We start from the raw sequence: 10,670 nt of genomic DNA on the forward strand, positions 1-10,670 counted from the left end.
CAAAGTTGAATCACTATCAATAATAAAATTGCTGGCCCTCCTTATAATAAATTTGAAAGTCAAAGTTATAATAACACAGAAATATCAATAAGACAATTTCAATCCTTGATTGGTTGAGTTTGCGGTGTAAAACCTGCAGATATAGGGGATCAACTGTATTCAATGTATTATACTATTTTATACAAGAGACTTGAGCATTCTTGGATTATAGCATCAGGGGGCTCCTAGAAACAATCCCTGGTGGATAGCAAGCGACAACTGTTTTCCGTGGCATGGCTTGCATTCATTTATTGTTGATAATGATTATTCCCTGACATAGATGATCCTGAGTCTTGACTGGAAATCATTCCACTAATTTGCCTAGAAGCAATAATCTGAAGAAGTAACTGAGCAAATAGTCCTTTCTTCTCTGTATTGTATTCAGTCAGAGTGCAACAGATGACAAATTTCTTTAACTGTATAGCTCTTTCAATTTAAACATGTGGGCACACATGGGTCTCTATGCACACAACAGCAAATACCTTTTCCTACCCTGTAGTAATGGCAAAAAGTTCTCACCTGTTGTTGGGAAAACTGGTAAAGTAGTCCTGTTCAGGCTTCAGAGGCAGAGGAAGGCCTCTGACCACCTTGTGACCCTGCCTGGACTGGATGCCTGCTTGCACACTTAACAATTGTTACTAACAACTCAAGCAGCATGTACAATTAGAAAGGGAGTGGGTCTTGGAATTTCTTGAGCCCTGGGGACCTGGCCAGTCACCCGGGGTCTGGAAAATCTTGTGACTCACATGGTGAAATCAACAGCATATTGAACCAGAGCTGCACTGAACCAACAGCATATTGAACCAGAGCTTCATTTTTGCATGCACACTGATGATATCAGTTTGCAGCCTGGGATTATAAACAGAAACCCCCAGAACTACAGTTTGAAGTCTCATCCATGGGGTGGACTCACAGCCCGGGACCTTCCCAATTGGGACTCCAGATTGCTGTTCAAGGGACTTCGCAGCACTGCTTGGATCTGGATGTAGCTGCTTCTCCAATTTGGTGATGTATAAACCTCTGTCTTTACTATTCTTTTTTAGTTATACTATTCTTTTCTTAATTAGTATACTGTAATCTTTGTTAATTCAATAAACTCTCTCTAAATTCTTGTTTAACTGAGTGTTATTTTGCCAGCGAATCCTATGAACCTTGAAACCAAAAGTAAGGCTTTCGGCAAAACATCTGTCCAGTATAACATTTTTCAGACCTATCACACATTAAAAATTGGATAAATCAAGATACTTCCTGAGTCCCTATGTAAAAATAAAAATAAAATAAACAGAAACCTCAATTAAATAGAATTGGGAGACCAGAGGGGGAGCTCTCACACCCTGCAATGATAGCAGAGCCCAACAGGAAAAAGAAACACTCCTCTTCTTTCCTGGCAGGACTTAACCAATGAAAAGCCATGAGCTCTTTGTTTACTCTAGCCCTCCCAACTTCCTTCTCCTCTCTATAAAAGTGTTCTCCATTCCTTGCTGTGTGGAAACTTGCATGTGGCTCAACATGGTTACAGACCTTGAATTGCAATTCTCTGCTGATCCTGAATAAATTTATCTTTTCTGGAGAAATACTTGGCTGTCTGTCAGGTAAACATTTTGATGGCCTGTAGAGGAAACAGAGAAGACTCCCGAAGGCACTGGGCCTGGTGAGCAAACAGGTGCAGTTCCCACAATTGAGCCCATTGTCACTCAATGCTTTTCTCGCTGAGCCTGGAGTTTGAACCTACATCTTTTTCCTGGATCCAAGCTCACATCCTCTTTGTTTTTGAAACTCTTCAGGCTTTATTTGGGATCAATTTTAAGGTTTCATCTTTCTGGTTACGGTGTTATTCTGTATGCAAATGCTTCTTTGGCACTTTGGTCTGATTTTGAGATCACTGTTTCAGCCAAAGCTGACTGAGAAGCCAGTGGCCTCTTCCTTCCAGAACAGGGACTGCTTCACAGAAACTGCCAATTCAGCTATGCATCCATTCCTTTGGAATAGGGGTTGTTTTCTGTAAACTGGCTGAAAAGCCTTTGGCTTCGATATTTCCTTAGAATTGGCTAGTATTAGCTTGCAAGCTGCTTGAGTTGAGCTATTTGAACTGTTTGAAAATTGTTCTTAACTCTAGAGAAAAACGTCTGAGAAATGGGATCCCAGTTATTTAAATTTTTTAAGGGCACCTACAATACAGCCTATTTTATGTTTAAAAACCACTGTCCTTCTTCATGTGCATTTATAACAAAATGGACCAATATGACCAAAACAAATTTAGAATATCAGTGGTCATTATGGGGAAATTTTGAAATCCCCAAACTTAATTTCATTAAAACTGAATTGTATTAAACAACTCAAAACTTTCTAGAATTGACTTGTATGCCTATTTTGATTGGTATTTTGAGGTTTGCAAAAGTTATCAGGAGTCTAAAATTCTGCATTTGCAAAATAAGATTTTTAAGATTCACAGAGTCAAACAAACTATTAAAGAAAGATAAAATGGGTCTTAAAGACTCAGGCTCTTCTTCCTTGGTTTCTTTTTCTCAAGCTCCACCTCTGGTGCCATCTTGTCTCTCTCCCGTGGCTCCCTGTGGTTCGACTCTGACTTTGGTGCCATCTTCTTCTTCCTCTTTTACACTACCTATGCCTCCTCTATACCCACTGGTCACGCATACAAATTATCTTGCTGAACTTCCCCTTTTTTTCTGAAACTCTGCCCAATACTTTTTCCTCTAAATTTGTCAGAACCTGTCCCTTTAAATTAAGCCTTCTGGGGATCCAGAAGCTAAACCCTTAATTTCTTATGTACCCTGGACTAATGCTGAACTGTAAGCCATAGTCAAAGATTTTCCCAAAGTAACTGATGATCCTCACAGATTTGCTGAGGAATTTAATACAGTCATCCAAACTTATCAACCCAGTTTCTCTGACTCATATCAGCTAGTTCATATGCTTGTCTGTGAAGCCTAGGCCCAGCACTGGATGGAAACTGTTAATTGGAAAAGTCCTGAAAAGTTTCTAGAATTACAAATGGGAGACAAGCCCACTAATTTATTATATGATCCAGGCTCAGGCAATCCTAAGTGACATCTTTGGGCAATTCCTAGGGCTTTTCCAAAGCCTGTTGATTGGAATAAAATTTAGGCTTGAACACAAAAATCTGATGAATCTGTTCATGACTACTACAACTGACTTCAGATTATTTTAAAATTCTGGACTTTTTTCAGATATTGATTCCACCCATGTAGCTTTTAATTCTATATTTATTAATGGGCTGAACGAGGACCTTTCCCTTCTAGTAAAAAGGACCAGGATGGAATGGAAAACTATGTCCACTCCAGATGTAGTTCATCTGGTAAACCAGTTCTTTCCCACTTTAGATGAGTCACCTAAAAAGAAGAATGCCAAAATTCTTCATCTTCAACTCAAGCAAATGAATGCTCCTAAGTGAAAACAAAACCCTCCTACTTTCTGCTATTATTGCAAAGAGCCAGGACATTGGAAAAGAGATAGTTACAAATTTAAGCATTTTAGGTGCCTTCAGCCTTCTAACCAGCCTTTCCAATGTCCTCCCAATTCTCAATGATGGGGCTCCTAGGAAGTACAGGAGCTCTTCCCAATCGTCCCTCTTAATTGACTTGGAAAAACATTTCTCCAGATTGGGATGGATCTCTTCCAGTCCTAACTGGCACCAGAGCCACACTCTCAGTGCTCAACCCCACTACCATAAAACTCCCCTGCCTATGAGTGTTAAAACAGCTCAAATAGTGGGAATCTCTACTGAACCTCAAGTGGTTTCTGTCTATGGACCTATTCCCTTTTGTTTAGGCCCTTTGAGAAATACACACCCTTTTCTCTTTGGTTTCTCTACCCCTATCCATTTATTAGGCTGAGATGCCTTAGAGAAGTATCATGCTGGAATTTCTTTCTCCCAAAAGGGGAAATAAGTCTAGAATTTGACATTAATCATCAAAATAATGAACCAGGTGAATTAAATGACCCTTTGACATTTTGTTGTTGTTGTTCTATTTCTGAGAGTATTAGAGCTGATTCTGGAAACAATCACCATTTATCCCTATCAAATCAGCTATCAGCTCCCTTCTGAACAAAATCTCCACCTGATATTGGTGAAATTCACAGCATACCTCCCATCAAGATTCAAATAGACCCTTCAAAACTTCTTCCCAGAATTAATCAATACCTTACAAGTAAAGAAGCCCTTCAAGGCATAAAGCCCAGAATATTACAAGGCTCAAGGACTCATTATCCCTAGTACTAGCCCTTGTAACACTCCCAGTTTACTGGTGAGAAAACCTAAGGGCTAAGGGTGGAAGTTTGTCCAAGACCTCTGGTCAATAAACAACACTGTTATGCCTTGAAACTGTTGTTTCTAACTTTTATATGCTACTAACATCCATTCCCACTGGTTGCAAATTATTTACTGTAAATGATTTATGCAGTGCATTCTTTAGTATTCTAGTTGATGAAGCTAGCCAATACCTTTTTGCCTTCACTTGGGAAGAAAAACAATTCACCTGGACAGTAATACTTCAGGGTTTTACTGAGAGTCCTTTTCATTTCTCACAAATCCTGAAGGCTGATCTGAATGATATAGAGTTCCCTAGGGGTCTTATTTTGTTGCAAAGTGCGGATGATTTGCTACTTTGCTCTCTTTCTCAAGCCTCCTCACAGGAAGCCAGCATCCCATTGCTAAAGCTTTTAGACTTAAAGGGACAAAAGCTCGCTAAAGAAGAATCGCAGTTTGCCCAAACCCAGGTTTGATATTTAGGGCATCTGATATCAGAACAAGAACTGATATCCAGATAGATCCAGATAGAGTTCATGATGTCTTAAGTTTCCCAAAATCTAAAACTAAGCACCAACTGCAAGGTTTTCTTGAGCTAACAGGTTATTGCCAAAATTGGACTCCAAGGGCTTCCCTGGTGGCGCAGTGGTTGGGAGTCCGCCTGCCGATGCAGGGGACGTGGGTTCGTGCCCTGGTCCAGGAGGATCCCGCGTGCCGCGGAGAGGCTGGGCCCGTGAGCCATGGCCGCTGGGCCTGCGCGTCCGGAGCCTGTGCTCCGCAGCGGGAGGGGCCACGGCGGTGAGAGGCCCGCGTACCGCAAAAAAAAAAATTGGACTCCAAATTTCTGCCTTATGCCTAACCTCTGTATGCTTTACTAAACAATACTCCCAACCCAGTTTTATGAGGAAAACCAAACAACATAGCTTTCAAGGCCTTAAAGGAGAGTTTGATGAATTCACCTACCTTTGGGCATCCCAATGATAAGATTTCCATTTTCATTTTTTATATGAAAATGAAGGGAATATACTTGGGGTACTCATTCAAAAACACAGGTACCACCATTGATCCATTGAGTATTACTTCCAGCAACTAGGTCCTGTGGCATGAGGACAACCCCTTTGGCTTGGACGCATTACTGCCTCTGCCCTTTTCGTTAAGACCACCAAGAAAATCATTATTGCATCCCCTTTAACCATTTTTTTTTTTTTTTTTTTTTGCGGTACGCAGGCCTCTCACTGCTGTGGCCTCTCCCGTTGCGGAGCACAGGCTCCGGACGCACAGGCTCAGCGGCCATGGCTCACAGGCCCAGCCGCTCCGCGGCATGTGGGATCCTCCCAGACCGGGGCACAAACCCGTGTCCCCTGCATCGGCAGGCGGACTCTCAACCACTGCACCACCAGGGAAGCCCGCCTTTAACCATTTTTATACCTCACACACTAGAAGCTCTCCTTAATTCTCATCATACTCAACATTTGCTAGTCAGCTACCTTACCTCCCATGAAGTCCTTTTGTTAACTGCTTCTCACATAACTCTTTTACACTGTAAAAAACTTTAACCCCACTACTCTTCTCTCCTCCATCACCAGTGAAGTCTCTCGTGACTGACTAACAGTGATGGACCACCTCCTGGCTCCTTGTGATGATCTACAGGAAATTCCTCTGGATAACTCTGACTTATTATGGTTCACTGTTGGTTCTTATTTAAAAGGTGACAATGGCAAATATTGTGCTGGGTATTTAACTGGCACTCTTTTTGATGTTGTTGAGGCAGCATCTTTACCTATGGCTACAACCACCCAAGAGGATAGAGTATATGCTTTTACATGGGCTTGTACTTTAGCCAAGGACAAAAATGCACTGATAGTAGATATGCTTTCAGAGTAGCTCATAATTTTGGAATGTCACGGAAGCAATGTGCTTCCTTACTTCCAGTGGAAAAAATTTAAAACGGCCCCTATGTTTGGGAATTATTAGAAAAAATGCTTTTACCTGGGGCATTAAGATTCTAGGGCATTCTAAAACTTGACTCTCTGGAAGCTAAGGGAAATCATTTTGCTGATATTTCATAAGGAATGCTTCCCTTAAAGGGACCAACAGTAGCCAAACCTCTGTCATCATCCAAAGGGTTATTTACCCCAACGATAATTTAGAAAAACTGGCTAGAGAAGCCCAAAAGTTGGCTTCAAAAAAAGAAAAAAACAAGACTAGAAATTCAATAATTTTTGGTTTGATCCAAAGATAAAGCTCTGAGACAGAGTCAAGATGGTGTACTATAAGGATGGGGAATTCACGTCTCCTCACAACTAGGGCAGCTACCAGGCGCTGGTGGGGGACCACGGACACCTAAGGGACGTGAGGAATCCCCAGTGACTGGGTAGAATGTGGAGCATGGGGGGAGTGAAGTGGGAGGGGAAGTGGAGGCAGGGAGGGACAGGCACCCCTGAGGGGCAGCTGGGGGAGGGAAAGGGATTCCACACCCGAAGGGGGAAATTGGGGGACCACTGGGAGGGCAGAGTATCAAAAGGGAGCATGTCCAGGTTTCCCCTGCCCACCTGGACCCACAGGAACCTGTTGAGATCCCGGGCCTGATCCTCTGCCCACCTAGGACCCCTCAAGCTACACGGGTCCTGAGGGAATGGGAGGGAAGGAAGGGGGAGGAAAAGTAAAGGCCAGACCTCCAGGACTGGCACCCCTGAAGGGTGGCTGGGGGAGGTAGGAGTTCTTACACCCAGCGGGACCGACCCACGGTTAGGGGTCCAGCAGAAACGGGGGAGACCCTGGGGGATGGTGGGGGCCCACTTAGGTACTGGGAAGCCTGTTGGGCTCCTAGGCCTAATACTCCGCCCTCGGAGCCTCCCTCCTGCAATGCAGTGCCCAATCCCCTCTCTTATACCCCCACTCAGGGCCATACCTCAACACTCGGAGACCCTCTTCAACGAGCTGGCCCTAAACCCCACCCACACACCCTCACTCAGGGCCCAACCTCCAAACTCCGGAACTCCACACTCCAGAAGCTCTCCTTTCCACGTGCTGCCTCTGCCCTTCTCTGAAGGTCCTAAGCAGAAGCCCCACCCCACACTTGAATATTGCCCCGCCTAGGCCCCACCCCACGGTCAAACGTCATAACTCCATAAACCTAGGTCCCGCCCCATGCTAAACCTCACCAATGCCTAAGTTCCAGCCCCCACCTAAACTCTGCCCCCATAGCCAAGGCTTTTTTTTTTTCTTTCTTTTACTCTTTTAGATTGTGGTCCTGTTTTACCTTGTTGATTCACTGTTGTTGATTTTTTTATATTTTTATTTTTCCTAATAAATCTTTTATTTCTCTAATTTTATGGTATTCTTTATACTTTGTTAGCAATCTCTCCTTTTGGCTTGTTTCCCCAACCCCTTTTTTTTGTTGTTCTTTTTTCTGTTGTGGTTTTATTTTACCTTGTTGCAGTTATTTCAAATATAGTTTTATTTTCCCTAATGTATTTTTTTCTTTCTAATTTTATTTTGATTTTTATTCTTAGATATTGTACTGCTCCTTTTTTCTTTGTTTCTTCCTTTTCATTTATTTATTTATTTATTTATTTATTTATTTACCGCGCCACAAAGCTTGCAGGATCTTGGTTCCCAGGCTGGTGGTTGGGCCCGAGCTCCTGTGGTGGGAGCTCTGAGTCCAAACCGCTAGTGTAACGCAGAACCTCAGACCCCAGGGCATATCAGAGTGAGGCCTGCCGGAAGTCTTCATCACAGCACCAAGACCCAGCTCTATCCAACTGTCTGCAAACTCCAGTGCTGGACCTCTCAGGTCAAACAACCAGTAAGACAGGAATACAGCACAACCCATCAAAAAAAAAAAAACAATAAAATGACAAAAAAATATTGTTACACATGAAGGAGCAAGGTAAAAACCTACAAGACCAAATAAATGAAAATGAAATAGGCAACCTACCTGAAAAAAAATTCAGAGCAATGACAGTAAAGATGATCCAAAATCTCAGAAACAGAATGGAGAAACTACAAGAAACATTTAACAAGGATCTAGAAGAACTAAAGAACAAACAATGAACAACACAATAACTGAAATTAAAAATACACTAGAAGGAATCAATAACAGAGGCAGAAGAATGGATAAGTGAGCTAGAAGATAAAATGGTGGAAATAAGTGCCAGGGAGCAGAAAAAAGAAAAAAGAATGGGGCTTCCCTTGTGGCACAGTGGGTGAGAGTCCGCCTGCTGATGCAGTGGACACGGGTTCCTGACCCGGTCCGGGAAGATAGCACATGCTGCGGAGCGGCTGGGCCCATGAGCCATGGCCGCTGAGGCTGCACTTCCGGAGCCTGTGCTCCGCAACGGGAGAGGCGACAACAGTGAGAGGCCCGCACGCCACAAAAAAAAAAAGAAAGAGAAAAAAAAATGAAAAGAATTGAGAACAGTCTCAGAGACCTCTGGGATAACATTAAATGCACGAACATTCGAATCATAGGGGTCCCAGAAGAAGAAGAGAAAAAAAAAGTATCTGAGAAAATATTTGAAGAGATTATACTTGAAAACTTCCCTAACATGGGAAAGGAAATAGTCAATCAATTCCAGGAAGCACAGAGAGTACCATACAGGATAAACCCAAAGAGAAAAATGCTGAGACATATATTAATCAAACTATCAAAAATTAAACACAAAGAAAAAATACTAAAAGCAGCAAGGGAAAAGCAACAAATAAAATAAAAAGGAATACCCATAAGGTTAACAGCTGATCTTTCAACAGACTCTGCAAGCCAAAATGGAGGGGTAAGACATATTTAAAGTGATGAAAGGGAAAAACCTACAACCAAGATTACTCTGTCTAGCAAGGATCTCATTCAGATTTGATGGAGAAATTAAAACTTTTACAGAGAAGCAAAAGCTAAGAGAATTCAGCACCACCAAGCCAGCTTTACAACAAATACTAAAGGAACTTCTCTAGGCAGGAAACACAAGAGAAGGAAAACACCTATTATAACAAACCCAAAACAATTAAGAAAATGGTAATAGGAACATACATATCAATAATTACCTTAAATGTAAATGGACTAAATGCTTCAGTCAAAAGACACAGACTGGCTGAATGGATACAAAAATAAGACCCATACTAATGCTCTCTACTAAGTGAGAGCATTAAGTGAGAGGGTCTCACTTAGAGGGTCTCACTTAGACACCCTCTCCAAGTGAGAGGGTCTAAGTGAAGAGACCCACTTCAGACCTAGGGACACATGCAGACTGAAAGGGAGTGAAAGGAAAAGGATATTCCATGCAAAGGGAAATCAAAAGAAAGCTAGAGTAGCAATTCTCATGTCAGGCAAAATAAACTTTAAAATAAAGACTATTACAAGAGACAAAGAAGGACACTACATAATGAACAAGGGATCAACCCAAGAAGAAGATATAACAATTGTAAATATTTATGCACCTAATACAGAAGCACCAAAATACATAAGGCAAATGCTAACAGCCACAAAAGGGGAACTCAAAAGTACACAATCATAGTAGGAGACTTTAACATCCCACTTTCACCAACGGACAGATCATCTAAAATGAAAATAAATAAGGAAACACAAGCCTTAAATGATACATTAAACAAATGGACTTAATTAATATTTATATGACATTCCATCCAAAAACAACAGAATACATATTCTTCTCAAGTGCTCATGGAACATTCTCCAGGAGAGACAATATCTTGGGTCAAAAATCAAGCCTTGGTAAATTTAAGAAAACTGAAATCCTATCAAGTATCTCTTCTGACCACAACGCTATGAGACTAGATATCAATTACAGGAAAAAAAACCATAAAAAACAAAAACACATGGAGGCTAAACATTACACTACTAGATAACCAGGACATCCCAGAAGAAATCAAAGAGGATATCAAAAAATACATAGAAACAAATGAAAATGAAAACATAACAACCCAAAACCTATGGGATGAAGCAAAAGCAGTTCTAAGAAGGAAGTTAACAGCAATACAATCCTACCTCAAGAAACAAAAAAAATTCAAATAAACAACCTAACCTTATACCGAAAGGAATTAGAGAAACAAGAATAGAAAAAACCCAAAGTTAGCAGAAGGAAAGAAATCATAAAGATCAGATCAGAGAAATAAAAAAGAAATGAAGGAAATGACAGCAAAGATCAATAAAACTAAAAGTTGGATCTTTGAAAACATAAACAAAATTGATAAACCATTAGCCAGACTCATCAAGAAAATAAAGAGAGAAGATTCAAATCAATAGAATTAGAAATGAAAAAAGATAAGTAACAACTGACACTGCAGAAATACAAAGGATCACGAAAGATTTCTACAAGCAACTCTATGCCAA

This window comes from Delphinapterus leucas, chromosome 3, assembly GCF_059928025.1.
Source record: "Delphinapterus leucas isolate spDelLeu-1000000601 "Yukka" chromosome 3, BTC_Dleu_Yukka2, whole genome shotgun sequence".
Lineage (NCBI taxonomy): Eukaryota > Metazoa > Chordata > Mammalia > Artiodactyla > Monodontidae > Delphinapterus > Delphinapterus leucas.